The sequence below is a fragment of the Colossoma macropomum genome, unplaced genomic scaffold, assembly GCF_904425465.1.
Source record: "Colossoma macropomum unplaced genomic scaffold, Colossoma_macropomum, whole genome shotgun sequence".
Classification (NCBI taxonomy): Eukaryota; Metazoa; Chordata; class Actinopteri; order Characiformes; family Serrasalmidae; genus Colossoma; species Colossoma macropomum.
The window spans coordinates 8,149,910-8,169,043 of NW_023494804.1; the positions used below are offsets into that span (position 1 = coordinate 8,149,910).

At 41.5% G+C, this 19,134-nt stretch overlaps 1 protein-coding gene across 1 annotated transcript in view; it reads left to right on the forward strand.

Annotated features, from left to right (window-relative positions):
- Positions 1 to 10,894: 10,894 nt before the first annotated feature.
- Positions 10,895 to 19,134, forward strand: part of wscd1b (WSC domain containing 1b) — a 28,728-nt gene continuing 20,488 nt past the window's right edge. Inside the window, exons 1-2 of the mRNA XM_036594344.1 lie at positions 10,895 to 10,941; positions 12,535 to 12,649. The gene's annotated coding sequence lies outside the window, so the exon portion shown is untranslated. The remainder of the gene's footprint in view (positions 10,942 to 12,534; positions 12,650 to 19,134) is intronic.

The window sequence follows — 19,134 nt, forward strand, 5'->3', positions numbered from 1 at the left end:
TAAGTGCACGGCTCATTCCTCGTATGCAGACGTCTGCTGTCTACTTAACAAGCCTGGCCTGTTGAATATTTCATCGTGTTTTAATATTTGAAATTTGAGCCAAATAATTTTATCTCAGGTGTCAAACGCTCTGTGTGGTTCCTGCGGGAGGGGAGGGGATAAATAATTCTGGGTCTTGCATGCCAGAGCGTTAAATCTCTGCCTGACAGATTAGGAGGCTCACCCAGGCTGCTGTTTTTTTAATTATCCGCAGAGTGAGCAGAAAGGAGATGTTAGAGCGTGGAGCATTAGTGGCGGTGGGAGTGAGACCGGGCCACAGTGGGAGCACACAGCTGGGTCGATGCTATCTGCAGTCTGGCCTATCTAAAGGCCCAAACCGTTAGGGGGCCTTAATCCAGTTTATCCCAGTGGGGACCAGATGCAGAGTCTGAGCCTAATCAATCAGTCGATTGTTCCCTGACCTTGACCATAAGTAAAACGTGATTAGTCTGGACCATGGCGGACTGCGGTTCAACCGGTGACCCCTGAGATGCGGAGCCGCACCACAAGATATTAGGCATGCCATAGGGACCGGCTGATATGGGCCATTTAAAGGAACAGATATTGATTTTATGAACTTGCATAGGGAAAATGTGCAGTTAAAAACATAAAATCATACCAAACCATACTGTTATATCAGTCTACTTCTGACAATTTTGCTCCCCTATTATTCATCCATAGTGTAAGGGTTGCTACATTATTGCATAGATCCTCTGCTGATAAATTACAGATTAATACAGTTACTGTGGTGCTCCTCTCGACGCAACCTGCACTCCACTCCTCCCTCCTCTTTCGTCTCAACTATCCTGACCACTCTTCCCCATCCTGATTCATTTTCTTCTTTCTCACTGGACACAGCTACAGATGCTTTCCTTTCTTCACTCTCATCTGCAATTAATTTTCTGTGTCCTCTCTCCTCCAGGCCAGCAAGATCTTCCCCACCTGCCCCCTGGCTGACAGGTGTCCTACGCAGCAACCGGCAAGAACTAAGGAAGGCTGAGAGAAGGTGGCGGAAATCCCAGCTCGACTCGGATCTTCACTCCTACCAATCTCTACTTTCCAAGTTCTCACTCGAAGTTACTGCTGCAAAGTCATCCTTCTACAGAGGGAAACTGGAAGCATCAGCATCTGATCCACGCAAGCTTTTCAGCATTTTCTCCTCTCTCCTCAACCCTCCTCCTCCCCCTCCACCCTCTTCTCTCACTCCTGAGGATTTTGTCACCTTCTTTGAGGAGAAGGTTGATAGAATCCGCCAGTCTTTTCCCTCTGTCCCCACTCCTTTCACTAGACCTCCTTCTCTCGTTCTCAATCCCTTAAACTGTTTTTCTTCTCTTTCCACAGACGCTGTCCTTCAACTGATCAAATCCAGTAACCCAACCACCTGCCCACTGGATCCCATTCCATCTGCATTGTTCCAGTCAATCTCCAAGGATCTACTGCCCTTCATCACTTTTCTCATTAACAAGTCCTTGTCATCAGGTGAAGTACCATCAACTTTGAAGACTGCAAGAGTACTTCCCATCCTGAAGAAGCCCTCGCTTGACAGCTCTGATGTCAACAACTACAGACCGGTATCACTCCTTTCTTTCCTTTCAAAAATTCTTGAACGTGCAGTCTATAATCAACTGTCTCTCTTTCTCACACAGAACCAGCTCCAGGACCCCAACCAGTCTGGCTTCAAACCAGCGCACTCAACAGAAACTGCTCTTATAGCAGTGACAGAGAAGCTCCAGTCAGCAAGATCAGCCAGTATGTCATCTGTCCTGATTCTTCTTGACCTCTCAGCAGCTTTTGACACGGTCAACCACACAATCCTTCTGGACCTCCTCACCAACCTTGAAATCACTGGCTCTGCGTGGAAGTGGTTCAAGTCCTATCTGGAGGATCGCTCTTATCAGGTAACATGGAGAGGGTCCATATCCTCTCCATGCAGGCTCTCCACTGGTGTCCCACAAGGCTCGGTGCTAGGTCCTCTTCTCTTTTCTCTTTACACTAGCTCTCTTGGCAATGTAATATCATCTCATGGCTTCTCTTATCACTGTTATGCTGATGACACTCAACTAATGCTTTCTTTCTCACCCTCGGACACACAGGTTTCCAGTCGGATCTCGGCATGTCTGTCTGACATCTCTTCATGGATGGCAGCTCACCACCTGAAGCTCAATCCTAGCAAGACTGAGCTACTATTCATCCCTGCAACTACAGGTCCTCATCAAGATCTTGCCATCTCATTCGAGAACTCTCTGATTGTCCCGTCAGCAGAGGCAAGAAGTCTTGGTGTGGTTTTGGATGGCCAGTTATCGTTCTCGACTCACATTGCGAACCTAACTCGGTCATGCAGATTTCTGCTGTTCAACATCCAGAGGATCCGACCCTTCCTCACTCGAGAGGCCACCCAGGTGCTAGTGCAGTCTTTTGTCATCTCAAGGCTTGACTACTGCAACTCGCTCTTGGCTGGTCTTCCGATGCAGGCCATCAGGCCTCTGCAACTCATCCAGAATGCAGCAGCAAGACTCATCTTCAATCTCCCAAAGTTCAGCCACGTCACCCGCACTGCTGCGCTCCCTTCACTGGCTTCCTGTAGCTGCACGCATCAGATTTAAAACCCTTATGCTTGCCTACAAGGCCAAAAATGGACCAGCCCCTCCCTACTTGATGGCAATGGTCAAATCTCGAACTGTACCACGAGCCCTTCGAGCTTCGAGTACAGCTCGGCTTGACCCGCCATCCTTCAAGGCGCGTGGAAGGCAAGCAACTAGACTGTTCTCTGTGCTGGCACCCAGGTGGTGGAACGAACTCCCACTGGCTGTCCGTACAGCAGAGTCTTTCGCTGTCTTCAAACGCAGACTGAAGACACATCTGTTTATTCAGCACTTAAATGAGCACTAAATTAAGTATTGATTGTAATGTATTGTACAGCACTTATGTATTTTATCGTATTGCACTGTTCTGTGTTTAACTCTGTCCCTTTTTCACTAGGTGTCAATGACCTTCTGATTCTACCAGTATCTGAGCTTAGGACTGACTTTCTCTCTAACCTATCGGTAGCTAGCGAAGATTCTTTCTCTGGATAGACAAAGCACTTTTTGTAAGTCGCTCTGGATAAGAGCGTCTGCTAAATGATGTAAATGTAAATGATGTAAATGTTTATCCAAAAATACTATTTTTAGCCTAATTATTTAGATGCCAAAACTTCTGCTTCTTTAGTTTTACACTGCACCCCACTCATCTGCTGTACTCTTAGCTAGTGTTGTTACTTACAAGTAACTCCCCACCAGTTAGTGTTATGCCAGCTGCCTGTCTATATGATTGCACAAATGGCATGTCCAGTTCTTCTCAAGTAGTCTTATTTATGAGGATTCTGTCAATGTATGACATATGGTCATGGCCGACATTTTTGGGGGGGGGCTTTTAAACTCGAGGTATATGAGTTTAAATCAGCACCTCATGAACTTCCATGACATCAGAGCTGCTCCGCTCACCAACCAATTAGCACTCAGTAGCAGTAATGCCAGCGTTCTGCTGCCCAAAACCGATTTGCTGTAGAAAAAAGGAAATATACTGGGAAGTTTTCTTTGCTTTTTTAGTGAAATACATCCTCCTACTTTCTAAAATTAAAGGCGAGTGATTGGAAACTATTTTGACTTCTTGTTTTAGCCATTGAGCTCCATTTACTCCCATGCATTGAGGACTCACTCGCGAGCGCCCTCTGCTGTTTTGCAGTCCTGTTTTTGATATAACGGGCGAAACAGGAAGTGGCCAGGTTCCTCATAAACCGGCTCTGCTGAAGTCACAGTTTAAATTAGTAGCACAGTCTCTACTCCGCTAGCAATGGGAACAGATAGCGATTCAAAAACTCTGGAAGCTCACGGTTGACTTGTGCACTCGAAACAACTACCAACGAATTGTATTTTGGTGTACTGGACAAAACCATTCAAGAAATCTTTGATCGGTTTCATCAGGAAAATGACATGGAAAGCCTAATCGCACTGAACAGCATTCTCAGCTCTGGAACACACACTGAAGTGGGCCTGGCATTTGTGTGTCACTATGGATTTCCCAAAGAGGAGACGAGTGCAGAGCTGTCCCTCTATAATGCTATGCCTTCAGAAGAAATTGGCTTCGATCAACGATTAGCACTTTTAAAGCGTCAGATCTAGGCAATAGCCGACGTCAGTAACCTCTTCAAATTGCTCCTGACTGTGCCAGTGAGCAGCGCATCATGCGAAAGAAACTTGCGTGCATCGATTGAAAACTTACATGAGAAACACTTTAAGTCAGGAGAGACTGTCTGAATACTGAACAGGCCATTGACGTGGCCATTGACGTGCAGCCAGTGCAGTTGATGCCGTGCCCAGTGGGCACCATCTTGCACTTCACTATGGTAGGACATCATTAATACTTTGATAAATATAGGTCATTTGCTAAATATAGGTTTTACACTTATTATGTAGATGACTGAAATTGTTTGCCCTCCAACATAAGTCTCAAATGTCACAGTCGTAGCAGCCATACTGAAGTCTAAAAGTTGTCCACACGCTAGTTCACTATCGCTTAATTTACTTAACAACTTGATCTAGTTTGAGCCATGCAGGATGATTTAGGCGCGCAAGTTGCACGATGCTAGCCTGGTGGCTATAAGCTTCTCCTTAGTTTGGCACAGTAGCTACAAGCTACTTCAGGCACCAAACATGTGTTGGCTGAATGGCTGAGTCGGGGATCCAGTCCATCCTTCCACTATAAGAAGACAACTCAAAAACTATTGAACTATTGAGTCTGAAAGGATGTGTAGCTGTTATGTAGCAAATGTTCTTATGGAAACTGTACGACATTCAGATTTCTTATGGAAATTGACCCATATCTGTTTGTTCTTATGGAAACTGTACTATATCTCGATGTTCTCCTGGAAATAATACTATATCCAGGTGTTCTTAAGGAAATTGAACCATATCCAGGTATTCTTAAGGAAATGGAACCATATCCAGATGTTCTTAAGGAAATTGAACCATTTCCAGGTGTTCTTAAGGAAACTGAACCATATTCAAATGTTCTTTTGAACATGGTAAGATATCTAGATTTCTTATGGAAGTTGACCCACATCCATTTGTTCTTATGGAAACTGATCTATATCCAGATGTTCTCCTGGAAATAGTACTATATCCAGATGTTCTTGAGGAAATGGAATCATATCCAGTTGTTCTTAAGGAAATTGGATGATATCCACTTGTTCTTAATGAAATGTAACCATATCCAGATGTGCTTATGGAAACTGAACCATATCTAGATGTTCTTATGGAAGGCCTTTGGGATGGAGACTGGCTTTCTGCATTGTGACTCATGTAAATGTGCTGCATGGGAAACACAGCGTGTCTGCCTTCTTTCTGGTACTGTAGAGTGAGGAGGCATTTATCTCTCTGACTCACACGTCTGCCATCGCCAGATGAATGGCCTCTTCTGCTGTCACTCGCAGAACAAAGGCCAGTTTTCTGCACAGCGAAGATGGAAATCATGCTTTTAGACCATCCAGAGTTGGAGATAAACTTGGATCTCTCTGTGTGTTTCTCATTTCCACCATTTGTCTTCCATTCCACGTTGCTAATCTAATGTTGAATGGTCAAAAGTATGTACATGGCTCAGGCTGATACTGTTACAGCTGTGCACTTTTACTGTGTATCTATTCCTCTCTCTCTCTCACTTTGTTTGAAGACTGCCTACAAAAGGATTTCATGACACATGCATGACCACCAAATAACATAAAAAAATACTTGAGTATTTATCAACATCTTATGTCAGTATTCGCAATATGATACCTGGTGATCTTAACTAGGCCTCTGCCATATAGGTTCCATTGTTCCATGTGGGAACAATGCTTCATAACAATACTCATGTAATAATAATAACATAATAAATGAAACAAATGTACGTCATTGTAGTTTACTTTCATTAGTTGCTCATAAATGGTCAAGTAATGCTTTGTGAATGTTATTCAATATTCCTACATGTGTTATAAAGTCTTTAGGCAGCCTGAACATGGACAAAAGTAAATTCGATAGCTATAAAAACTCACAGCAGGCATGTTGAGGGTCTATCTTCAAGTCTTTTTTTCTCTCTCTGTCTCTCTCAGTGCTGTAGTGCTGATGAGTGGACGGATGTCTGACCCCTGAGAGTGCCACTCATTCGCTGTCAGCTTTCATTAGCTTGAAAGCAGGCTTGACAAAACAACAAGGTCGCGACGGTTTACCCAGCCATGTTAACTACACCCATAAAACATGAGTGGAAAAAACTGAAATCCATCCATTTTAGTGCATGACTCAGGCTCGCCCTAAACGACTCACGACTCGACTCATCGTCTCAAACATGAACAAAACTTTTAAATTAAGTTAAAGTTAAATTAATAAGGTAAATTATCAGACTTTAACCCCGGATTCTCAACACTTGACTCGGATTCTAACCCCAGTGACTCTTGACTGAGACTCTTATCCCTGTGACTCAAGACTTGATTCAGACTCCTGACTCTAATCCCAGAGACTCCTGACTCTAATCTCAGAGACTCTTGACTCTAACTCTAACCCTAGAGACTAGAGATTCAGACTCTAACCACAGAGACTAAAGATATGACTCAGACTCTAATCTCAGAGAATTGAGACTTGACTTGGACTGTAACATCAGTGACTCAACACTCACCTCAAATTCTAACCCCAGTGACTTGAGAGTCGACTCAGACTCTAACATCAGTGAATTAAGAATCCACTCAGACTCTAACCTCAGTGACTTCTGACTCTGAATGGAGTCTCAAGTCACTGGAGTTAAAGTGCAAGTTGAGTCAGTTGGGTTGTGACCTGACACTCAACTCAGACTATAACCCCAGTGACTTGAGACTCTACTCAGATTCTAACCCCTGTGACTCAAGATTCAACTCGGACTCTAGCTCCTGTGATTCAAGACTTAACTCAGACTCTAACCCCTGTGACTTGAGACTCAACTCAGACTCTAACCCCTGTGTCTCAAGACGCAACTTTAGCTTGAACCCCAGTGACTTGAGACTCAACTCGGACTCGAACCCCAGTGACTCTGACTAACACCAGAGACTTGGGACTTGACTTTGCCTCCCATTACTCGACTTGTGAACATCTCTGGATTGTGACATTCAGTAAAAATGAAACAGTCAAAGGGAAAAAAAACACACTGGAGAAGTAAGACAAGGTTTTGTGTTGTATCTAGGCCAATGAAAATAGGTTAATGACAGAACAACATTCTGAGCGGAACAAAATTCAGGCCAAGATATTAAATCATGGCTGGGAAAAAATTGTTCCAGCTTTAGTCAATAATTGTTTGGACGTTTGTTGTTGCATTTGTTCTTGTTCAAAAAGGTACACAACATTTTTCCTCCCTGTTATTGGCCTTTAGAAGCAGCGCAGCGGACATGCGTGGGCCTTTATGACTGTTAGTGTTTAAAATGTAAGAAGCACAGTTTACTCTTAATGAATTCACATGATCTTTGATAAACAAACGCGCTCTTTTCTGAATCCACAACAAAAGAAGCATCTTATCCCACTGTCACAGCTGTGTGAAGCCACCAGCAGAGCCTAAACCGAAATCCAATTCTAAACAACACGTTCAAATTTAATGATAAACACAGAGCCACGAGGCAGCCGTCTCCGAGAAAACGGACAAAAACAGACAGTAGGCTTCACATGAACGGCAAGGCCAACTACGATCTGGAAGGATTTCGCAGCATTGTTAGAGGGGATGAAGTGTGGTGGGGTTGAGACGGAGCCAGCCACCAATTAAAGTGGAAGTCTTAGCTGGGGATGTCACTCTACTCCAAGTTAGTTGGTTATTTATTTTAAAGCGATGTCAGTTATTGAGGAAAAGAGTTATAAAGCAAAGTGATCTTGGTGGAGTTGTGGAATATATGTAGGTTTAAAAGGGTCCGAATGAAGGTCAACACTTCAGAAATGACCAATTAATACGTTTTAAAAAGGCCCATATAATAGATAACCTGACTTCTCTATGTTGAAGTGCTGGGAAAAAGTATTTGCCCCCTTTTCCTTCCTCTAGTATTCCATATATGTCACAGTGAATGGTTTCAGATCTTTATCCAACATGCAAATCACCCATGTGAAAAAGTAATGGCCCCCTTGGCTACTCAAGCACTAAAGGAAGCAAATTAAATAGACAGTGAGATTCAGCTTATTGAACACAACTAGGCTTGAATGCAGTCAGCACTGTTCAGTGTAAACCTCACTCATGCTGAAGTGTTAAGTGATGTAGCAACCACAAGGTTTGTACAAGCACACTAGGCCATGATCAAAAGAAAATCCAGAAGAAATATACCCATCTGGAAAGGACTACAAAAATTTTTTTTAAGGCACTAGGATATCCGAACCACAGTGAGAGCCGTTATGCATAAACTGAAAACCCTAGGAATATTGGTGAATCTTCCATGGAGTGGCCAGCCTGCCAAAATTTTCCAGAGTGTGGAAAATCATTCCAGAAAGCCACCAAAGGTTAAAGGTGAACATCCAAAGAACTGCAGGTCTAGCCTCAGCTAAGGTGCGCATTCATGACTCAGGGTCAAGAAAGAGGCTGGGCAAAAGTGGCATTAATGAAAGAACAGTATGGCAGAAAACACTAACCAGTGCTCTTCTTACAGGTGCAAAAAAAAAAACACCCGGACAATCCCTAAGCCTTTTGGGATAATGTTATATGGACAAACCAGTCCAAAGTGTATCTGTTTGGACAACAGTTCCTTTATCTGTTGTAATCTGTTGTTCTGCATTTCACAATGGGAACAACAAAACATGGTGAAACATGGTGGTGGTAGTGTGACGGTCTGGGCAAGTTTTGCTGATTCAGAACCTGGAGAAATTATTATTATTGAAGGAATTATGAATTCTGTTCTGTACCAGAGAATTCTTAAGACAAGTGTTTGATCATCTGTCCATCATCTGTCCATGGCAAGTTTCTCTAGAAGAAGCATTTGCATTTTATTTTCCTGAAGTCAAGTTATAATATTTGTGTTGTTTAATGTACTAAAAACAGTCATAATTCATTTTCATCTCTTCTTAAGTGTAACAGCATTTTTATTACTATGTCTTTAAGGCTGATATTTGTAAATGACCTCTGTTCTGACTGGCTGGCCTCATTTAAAATGCAGTCCAGGATGAAACACACTTTATAACTTCAGTGTGTAAGTTTCCTTGGACTGTATGGACTGGAAAATGAACAGTATGTTCTGAAACTTTAACAGTTTTTCAGTACACATTACATTAGGCTTTTTTTATTTAAAAAATCAGAGATTTTTTTTTCAGGATTTTCCATGATATGGGCCCTTTAAGTTGTAAAATCATTTGTCATTGCAGACATTTATCAAACAACTGCTGTGACTGAATGATGGGATGCCAGGTTGTAAAAAGCATTCAGGAAATCATTTGATGTTTCATATGAGAAGTTATTTCACCAACTGTGCACATGTTATTTGGCTTCATGAGGACAAACAGTCAGACTATGACTAAGGAAAAGAGAAAAACTCAAAGACATCTGGACGATTTGGTTGCCAGATGGGATGTGTTAACACTCAGCTAAGCTATTTTCTGTATCATCCTGGGGTGGTGTATAGTAAATTAGAGTTCTGGGATGCTGGAATGAAGAGTTTTCCATCACAAGTTGTCTATTTTTGAATCACACTGTGGCAGTCTTTTAGAAATTAGGAGTGTGGGCTGCCAGATTGAAGGGTTTTCTATCACAAGTTGACTACATTTTAATCTTGTGGTAGTTTGAGTAAATCTGATTGCCTGGATGTCAGATCTTGTCTATTACAATATATCACACTACAGTTTTGGAATATAATAAGAACATGTATAATTAAATTTAATATTGTTATTGGGTTACCAGATTGCATGTTTTTCCAACACATGTTGCCTATAAATTACGTTGTGGTAGTCTTTCAGTAAATTGGAGTGTGGGTGGCCAGATAGAGTGTTTTCCATCACAAGTTGCCTATTTCACTCACACTATGATAGTCTTTTAATGAATTAGTGTGTAGGTTGCCAGATTAAAGGGTTTTCCATCACAAGGTGTTTATTTTTTTAATCACACTGTGGTAGTCTTTTAATAAATTGAAGTATGTGTTAGTAAATTGGAATGTGGGTTGCCAGATTGAGTGGTTTTCAATCACACGTTACCTATTTTTTTAATCACGCTGTGGTAGTCTTTCAGCAAATTGGAGTGTGGGTTGCCAAATTGAGTGGTTTTCCATCACAAGTTGCCTATTTTTTTAATCACAGTGTGGAAGTCTTAATAAATAGGAGGGTGGGTTGTCATATTGATGGGTTTCCCATCACAAGTTGCCTATTTTTTAATCACGCTGTGGCTTTTTTTTTTGTAAATTTGAGTCTTGGTTGCCAGATTGTGGCATTTTCCACCACAAGTTGACTACTTTTTAAACATGTTGTGGTAGACTAAATCTAATTGTCTGGCTGTCAGATCCTGTATACTACAATATACTATGAACAAATATGTTTGAATTTAATATTGTTGTTGGGTTGCCAGATTGGTTATCAAGCTGGTCTCGTCTTTCACACTGTACGAATATATTTGTTCGTGCGACAGTTTGAGAGTTTTGAAAACTAACCTATTATTTATTCACGCTATTTCGGTTCAATGAATTGGGTTGCCAGATTGGTGTTTTTTTTTCATATAATCGTCTATTTTTTCAAACCGCACTGCTTTTGTGGTGAACTGACTATCGAGGAGGGAGAAGTCTAACCAACCTGGCAACCTGTATCTTCGCTACGAGTGGCGACGGTGGGAGGGAGTGGGTCACGTGCGCGTGTCGGAGGCGCGAGAGAAGCGGGAGATGAGAGCGGAGTGTGAGAGGAGAGAGGAAACACGGAGCAGGTAAAGCAGTGATACTCCATTCATTCATTCACTCGTTCATTCATTCATTGATTCAGTAGAGTTTGAGCTGAGTCGCGTGGCTGTGCGCGCGAGGCTGTGTTCGTGCTCGAGAGAAAAGCTCCGTGACAAACTGTTGCTGGAGCTGCGCGACTCCGCGGCGAGTCTTCACTGCGAGGCGGAGAAAGTGCGGAGCTGTTCAGGGCGGCGGTGCTGAAATCTGACTGGGTCTCTGATCCGCTGGAATGCCCCTTCAGGGGGGTCAGGGGTCTGGGTGGGCTCCCCCCTACTCTTTATTTCTGTACTGCTGATTAACGACACTTCTCTGATTTCTTCTTTCCTGATATTTAGTGATATTTCCATTATTTTATTAACAGCTTTGTCAGAAATATAACTTGTAACATCCGAGCCAATCAAGAGTGCTGTGAGAGAGAAAGAGAGAGAAAAGGAGAGAGAGAGAGAGAGAGAGAGAGAGAGAGAGAGAGTATGAGGGAGACAGATAGAGACTTTAATAAATAAAGATATTGAAATATAACTTATTTCCTATTGATCTCTGTAGAGAGAGAGAGAGAGAGAGAGAGAGAGAGAGAAGGAAGAAAAGGGAGAGAGAGCAAAGAGTGTGAGAAACAGAAGAGAGATAAAGACAGAGATAGACAAAGACAGCAAGATAAAAAAAGAGGAGAGAAAAAGAGAGGTAGAGATAGACAGAAAGATGAGAGAAAAGGAAAAGAGAGAGATAGAGAGTGAAATGGGAGAGAGAGAGAGAGAGATGTTGATAACTAAAGAAGTCGTACATTAATGTTAATTTATTAAATATTGCTCTATATGCATCTTCTGTTTATTTGGTGTTTATATTAATTGCATCAATTTGGCTTGTAATATTAATGCCAATCAAGCAGTGATGAACTGAGAGAGAGAGAGAGAGAGAGAGAGAGAGAGAGATGGCACTGATATGGGAACTCTCTCAGATACATCAAATATCAGTTTGAATTAGTCAAATCTCAGTAAATTTCATTTAAAAAAAGAAACAGATTGTAAGAAAAAAAACTTGATGTGATTCTGATATTTTGTTTTTCTCAAAAATTGTACTTGATACAGTCAAGCAGAGAGAGAGAGAGAGAGAGAGAGGCAGTAAGAGAGAAAAGATAGAGAAGTGCACAAGAGAGAAAGAGATAGAGATAGAATAGAAGCACGAGAGAGAGAGAGAGAGAGAAGGAAGAGAAGCGATAAAGAGAGAGAGACAGAAAGAAGGAAGAGAAGCGAGAGAGAGGGGGAGAGAGAGAGAGAGAGAGAAGGGAGAGAAGAGAGAGAGAGAAAGAGAGACAGAGAGAGAAGGAAGAGAATCGAGAGAGAGAGAGAGAAGGAAGAGAAGCGAGAGACAGAGAGAGACAGAGAGAAGGAAGAGAAGCGAGAGACAGAGACAGAGAGAGAGAGAGAGAGAGAGAGAGAGAAGGAAGAGAAGCGAGAGACAGAGAGAGAGAGAGAGAGAGAGAGAGAGAGAGAGAGAAGGAAGAGAAAGAGAGAGATGAAGGAGAGAGAGAGAGAGAGAGAGAGAGAGATTTGTCTGTATGTAAAAGTTTCTTCTCTTTATTTCAGAAGCTGTCCTGTCAGGACTGTGATTAGCTTGTTTTGAGCCAAATCTTGCTGGAAATAATTGCTCTTGGCTGCGGAGTCATAAACTCATCAACTAGAGGCACAGAAGAGCTGAGAGGTAAGAAATCTGTGATGGTTTAATATGTTCAAACCCTTTATTCACACTAAACAGACACAGGCTTGACAGTGCTGAGCTAAAACAAGTCAAAGACGATTCATACATAGTTTGCAGAAGCTGCTCATCCAGCGTTTCTTTAGTAATCTAGAGTATTAATAGGGAGTTTGTTCTTCCTCTGCTGCAGTAACAGCCTCTACTCTTCTCAGAAGGCTTTACACTAGATATTGGAACATTGCTGTGAGGATTTGATTGAGCATTAGTGAGGTCAGGTACTGACGTTGGATGATCAGTTCGGGATCTCCAACTCATCCCAAAGGTCCTGGATGGAACTTGATCACTCCAGAGAACACAGTTCCACTGATCCGCAGCCCAATGCTGGGGTCTTCATACCCCTTTAACCCACACTTGGCATTGGACATGGTCATCTTTGGCTCATGTTCGGCTGCTCCAGGGCATACCACTCTATTAGTCAATGCTTTTCTATAGAGAATATACAAGCTGTGTATTCTCAACTGATGCTGGGTTAACGCTAAAGAAAGGTGTCTGGATAGTTTTGGACTTGTTGTGTAGCTTCTTAAGGTAATCAATATATGAAATATGGTACTGTACAAAAAAATCAGTACAGTATTTTTTATTTATACAAAGAGGCTGCTTGTGTTCCAGAACTCAATATGACTGAATATGTTTGGGTTACTGGGATTGTGGGAAGCAGAAAATGCAACCAACTTCTAAGACTGAACTTATATAGGAAAAATATCCCTGATTGAAACTGAAAGCAAGTCTATAGAAAAGAATGGAAGCTGTAAGAGTGTAAAGAGTGGACACACTTAATACTGAAAAATAGTTGATATTATATTTAGTTGTTGAGGCTTCTGTGCAATTTTCTGTTAAAGATATGCTGTATATGTTTTCCTGATGCTGAAAAATGAATGATTTGTACTCAATGTCTGTTTGACCGGTAATTAAATACATGAAGGGTGGTCTTTCTTTTGCACAGCACTGTATGTCTCACATATAAACATCTGAATCTGGAGAATCTCAGCTTTCAGGCTGCTGTTGGTTGATTTCGGTTCAGTTTTCTGGCATCAGGCTGTTGCTTATGGGTTCAGACAGAGAGAGAGAGTGAGAGACAGCGAGAGACACAGAGAGAGAGAGAATCACATAAATAGCACAGCATCGCGCTGCTCTGAGATTAAAAAGCATCTCTGGGCTGATTTCCAGAAGCTATGTTTAGTGTAAAAGTAGAGAAAATAAGAACATTAACCTATAAGTGATCAGAGCGGCTTCTGATTGGAGATAACAGCGCGTCGTCTTCGCTCCACTTTCTCCGGATTTATAAAAACAGCTCGCTTATTTATTGAGCAATAATTGATTTAACGAGTGAAAGGCTTCCTCTCTTTCGTGCTGTTGAGGTGCTTTGCCATCCAGACGCTATTCCGGGGGCCGTGACGTGCATTTGCTTATCTGCTGCCTATGTTAAAGCTGCTTCACTATGGTAACAAAGAGCGTTTCATGGCGAGGACAGTGAGATGAGCTGCCATTATCAGAAGTTTGTTGTTTACGGGTCAGGCAGGAATGTGTCATCTCTGAAAATGCACTCCCACTCGCTGTGCTTTGGGAGTTTAATGAACATTCAATCTACTGAACATCACAGAATGACTATGACGATGGTTACTTGCTTTGCTTAGGCGTTAATCAGCTGCATTGAGCCGTTAAATGGTCTTTAAAGCATTGATGGATGATATATTATCACCACATTACAATGAGTGCATTTACACACACTCAATAATCTGATCATAATTTCAGATTTCTGCAGTTATCTGATTATTCAAATGGTCATGTAAACAGCCTACTCTGATTTCTTAGGTCGGAGTAATGTCTAGAAATCTGACAAAGAGAGATGGGTTTTAGCTCAGTAATCAGATTTCTCAGTGCATGTGAACTCTTACTCTGATTTCTTTCATATTTCTCAGTTGGTGCATGTGCGAAAACAGACCGCGATGCCGTAAATAAGCAAGGAGCGTTGCCACGAGATCGCAGCAAAACACTTTTGTAGCGACGCTGAAACCGACTACATGCTTGACCAAATCAAGAATTTAAATCTTAAATCTTCTAGTTGATGTATGTTCATATTTTCAGGTAAAGTGGCTCAATGTTTCAAAAAAAGTTGCGACATGAAGTTTGAGTTTTACGTTATGCTTATGTCACGTATTATTATATTATAGAAATCTGATAACTGTCCGACTCATTTAGCCCTGGAGTTTCCCCATTATCTGACTACATGTAAGTGCATGTAAACACATTGACTGGATTACTGACAAAATCTGAATTTCTGCAGTTATCGGATTATTAAGTGCACGTGAACGCACTCAATGTTGATTTTTAGTTTTAGCGATATTAATAGTTGAAATCTTAGGGTGCTTTCACACGTTCCTTGTTTGTTGCAGAACAATCAGACTTTTAATTCGGTTTATTTTGACAGGTGTGAACATTCCACCTGCCCTCTCATGCACACCAAAGAACTGAACACCAATAATCATGGGTGTTTGGAACATATTTTTGATTGGCCCTACTAGGCACCAGCGACCTGATCGGTTTAAGTGCCAAAGTCAGAGATCACCCTTAATTTATTTCCTTTTGAGTCAAAACAGCTATTACGTGATTCATTTTTAGGTGTTTTTCTGAGGAGATTAAATATGAGAATCCACTTGCATAAAGAGACCATCAAAAGAAGCTTAAGTTTCCAAAACTGGATGTCAAAAAATGATTGAAACATACAGAGAAAGTGGGACTCTAGCAACCACCTGGACCTGGTAGACCACCAAACCTGTCCCCATCAGATAAACAGCACTTAAAGCTTTCATCTTTGAGAGAGAGGAGAAAAATCAAGCTCCACTCTTGATTCAGATCTGAAAACATCCCCAGATGTTTCTGTCCATCCTTCCACTGTGAGAAGACAGCTCAACGCTATGGGTCTGAAAGGATGTGCACCTATTAGAGTGCATTAGAATGAGCTTCTCTGGAGCAGCCGCACATAAGCCAAAGGTGACCAATGCAAAGTGGTGGCTAGAGGGGTATGAAGCCCTCCAGCATTGGGCTGTGGATCAGTGGAACTGTGTTCCCTGGAGTGATGGAGTTCCACCTGATACCTCTGGGATGAGTTGGAGATCCAGAACTGATCATCCAACATCAGTACCTGACCTCACTAATGCTCTCGTAGCTGAATGCAATCAAATCCTCAGAGCAATGTTCCAACATCTAGTATAAAGCCTTCCCAGAAGAATAGAGGGCTGATACTGCAGCAGAGGAGGGACAAACTCCCTATTAAAACCCTTCAAGAAGAAACATTGGATAAGCTGCTGTCTACATACTGTGTATATTACATTAACACAATTACTGCAAACCAAAAGACAGTCTTTTCTATGCAATGCATTAAATTCAGTGTAGTTTCCAGGTTGGCTGGCTATTAATAATCCCTTTATCTACCCACGTATGACTTTAACGTCTGAGTCGTTGGCAGCCGAGGCTGCTCCAGTATGAGTGTATTTATTGCAGGAGAGCAGAATCACCGTGTTTTAGTGTCTTAGAGTCTTAGCGGACCCCTTCTCCGAAGCTGCTGCTGCGCTCTGCATGCCTCTCCTGCCCTGCATTGTGAATACCACATGCCCTGCAGCTGTATACTGAGCCTGGCGAAGCCGAACGCTCAGACTTCTGCTAACCCTCATATTCTAACACAGCAGCTCACGCCTCCTCAAAGCCTGCGCTCAGACAGACATGAAGGTCAAGGCACACAGCGCAATACTGAGAGAGAGAGAGAGAGAGAGAGAGAGAGAGAGAGAGAGAGAGAGAGAGAGAGAGAATGCTTCCTGTAGAAAGAGATTCGTTTGTGTTCCTTGCCAAGATCAATCAGAATGGACTTTTCTTCATGAGATCCAGGTACTTATGTAACTGGACACTTTACATTCCACTTCCACTCAATGGCCACTTGGTGAATGACATTCACCTGCCTTATAGGTCCACTGTATGACTGTTCAGTTATAGACTGTAGCTTATGTGTTGTTGCAGTTTCAGCCCAGCTCTACTCTTTTATCATTGGTCAGGACGGCTGTTGACTAGCTATTACTCAGTGGTATATTACTGCACAGCAGTGACACTGTCATGGTAACCACTTTGAGGATAAGAGTGGCCCACCAAACAAAAAATCCAGCCAAAAGCAGCTCTGTGGTCACAAACTGACCACTGGTGATGGGCTAGAGGTACATAAACTGTGTATCAACTGATGGGCTACAGTACATCAGCAAGGTAGAGCAGCAAGGGAGGAGGTTTCTGATAAAGTGGGCAAATGTCAAACTGCATTACTGGCTTATGTAGAAAGCCACAGTATCTAGTTACACCAGGGGTCAGCAACCCAAATGTTGAGAAGATCCATTTTGTCAAGTTTTAACAAGAATCTAACCACCTTGGGAGCCACAACATTTCATGTCTATTTTATTGAAGTAGCATTTCACCATCTTGGCTGTAAATATGTCTCAACATGTGCTAATGTCCTAGTATAGGCAAAAAAATATAAATGAAAATGCAGACTTACTTTGCTCTGCTTTAAGCTTTAGCTAAAATATAACTGCTTTTCTCGCATCTCTGGCAGGAAACCTTTCTGAAAAAGTAGAACAGTTTCTTGTAAAAATGTTTGACTTTTTATGAAGCTACGGTTAGTTTCTCATTCGCCAGCTTCTTGTTCGAATTTCCCGATCCACCTTGAATGGTGCCTGAGGTGTCAGAATGTACCTAACTATGTAGCTAACTGTTGCAACATTTAAGGTGGAACGTGAAAATTCAAACAAGAAGCTGGCGAATAAGAAGATGACTTCAACTTGGCAACTTTTTAGTGTTTGATAGATTCTTGTTGCAGATTATATGTATCAGGAAACCAGCTGGAGTTATTATAAAGGCAAATAATTAGACTCCAAACGATTGATGTTCATCTTAAATCTCTTTGCCTTAAATCTCTAAAATTCTCTTTGCCTTTTCGTTAGCTGCTAGCTAGCCGAGACTGTCGTCTGTGTTGCTAGTTGTGTGACCAGCAATCTGCGCATCAGCCTTCAGGGTTAAAGGGTGAATTAGCAGTTACACAACTCCAGCGTTTAAGACCATTTATTGTTAAAAACCTTTATTTTACTGCAAAGGAGGATTATTTTATTTTTACCTAAATATCGAATTCTGCCGTGGAGCCACAACAGGGTAGGAAAAGAGCTGCATGCGACCCCTGAGTTAGACCTTTGAGTTAGCTCTAAGAGTCAAGAGTTAATACTTTGGTTTTATACACTGTAAATGCTAATAGTACACTTTTATAAGTCAAAAGGGAAATTTAGTCCTGGCAAAAGTGAGGCAACTGATTGTCCAACAACGTACAGGGATTTAAATATGATTATTCAATGTATATTTAATTACATAGTAGGGTCAATGTACTACGCTTTTTGCACTAGTTCCAAATGCAAATTAGACATGTTCTGCCTGTGCATTATGTGCAAAATTGGTGTACAAGCCTAAAAGCTCAGGTTATAGGCCATGTGCATGGAAAATTACAAAGCAAGCTACTCATCTCTCATGCATATGCATTTGAGTGATGACTGCACAAAACGCTCATGCAAACAAGTGAGTGGAGACACTGAAAGTGCGGCTGAAAGTTCCACACGATTTACTAACGTTTGAGCTACCAGCTGGTTTTGATTTTTGGTTTTATGTTGACACACTTCCTTGATCAAAAGTTACTAAAAGAATTCAGACACTGCTAATGCAATTTAATTCAGTAACCTTTATGTAGATCCATATAGCCTCTATTCAACATAATATATTTGGGTCATTCTACAGAAATGCCCACTTTTTTAATCTATCCTTAGGAGTCACTGGTGTTATGGTTTGTCATTATTGTTACACATAAGAAAGATAACACCAGTGACATTTTGATGGAAAACACATTTTACAAAATGGCTGCTAAAGAGCATCAAACCACATGTTGTCAGTCATGGAATATCCACTAAAATATGTAATTTAATCGTTTAATATTTTCACAATTACCCAAGAATAAAGTCGGTCACACCAGTGACTTCAGCTAAAAGCTTCATATGAAATCATGAGCTAAATGAGAAAATCTCTTATAACTGAAAGACACAGTGGACTCACCATGTGCTTTTCTTCATAGATCCTCAGAAAACAGGTAAAAGGAAGTCAAGTGATGTCACCAGTGCAAATTTTATTTCAAAAAAAGAAAACTTTTTATCACACAGTAACACCAGTGACACAACTCCTGTGGACAATAACTTTCATTATATACTTTATAATATTTATGTGGCATTTGTTTTCTTTATGTCATTTAAATCATTTATCTCATAGTCACGTATAGATTATTGCAGTTAAAATTGCAGAAAAACGTGTTTTTACCTCGAAAAGTGACTCTCACCCTGTGAGGATGAGCTCTTCTGTGGTGC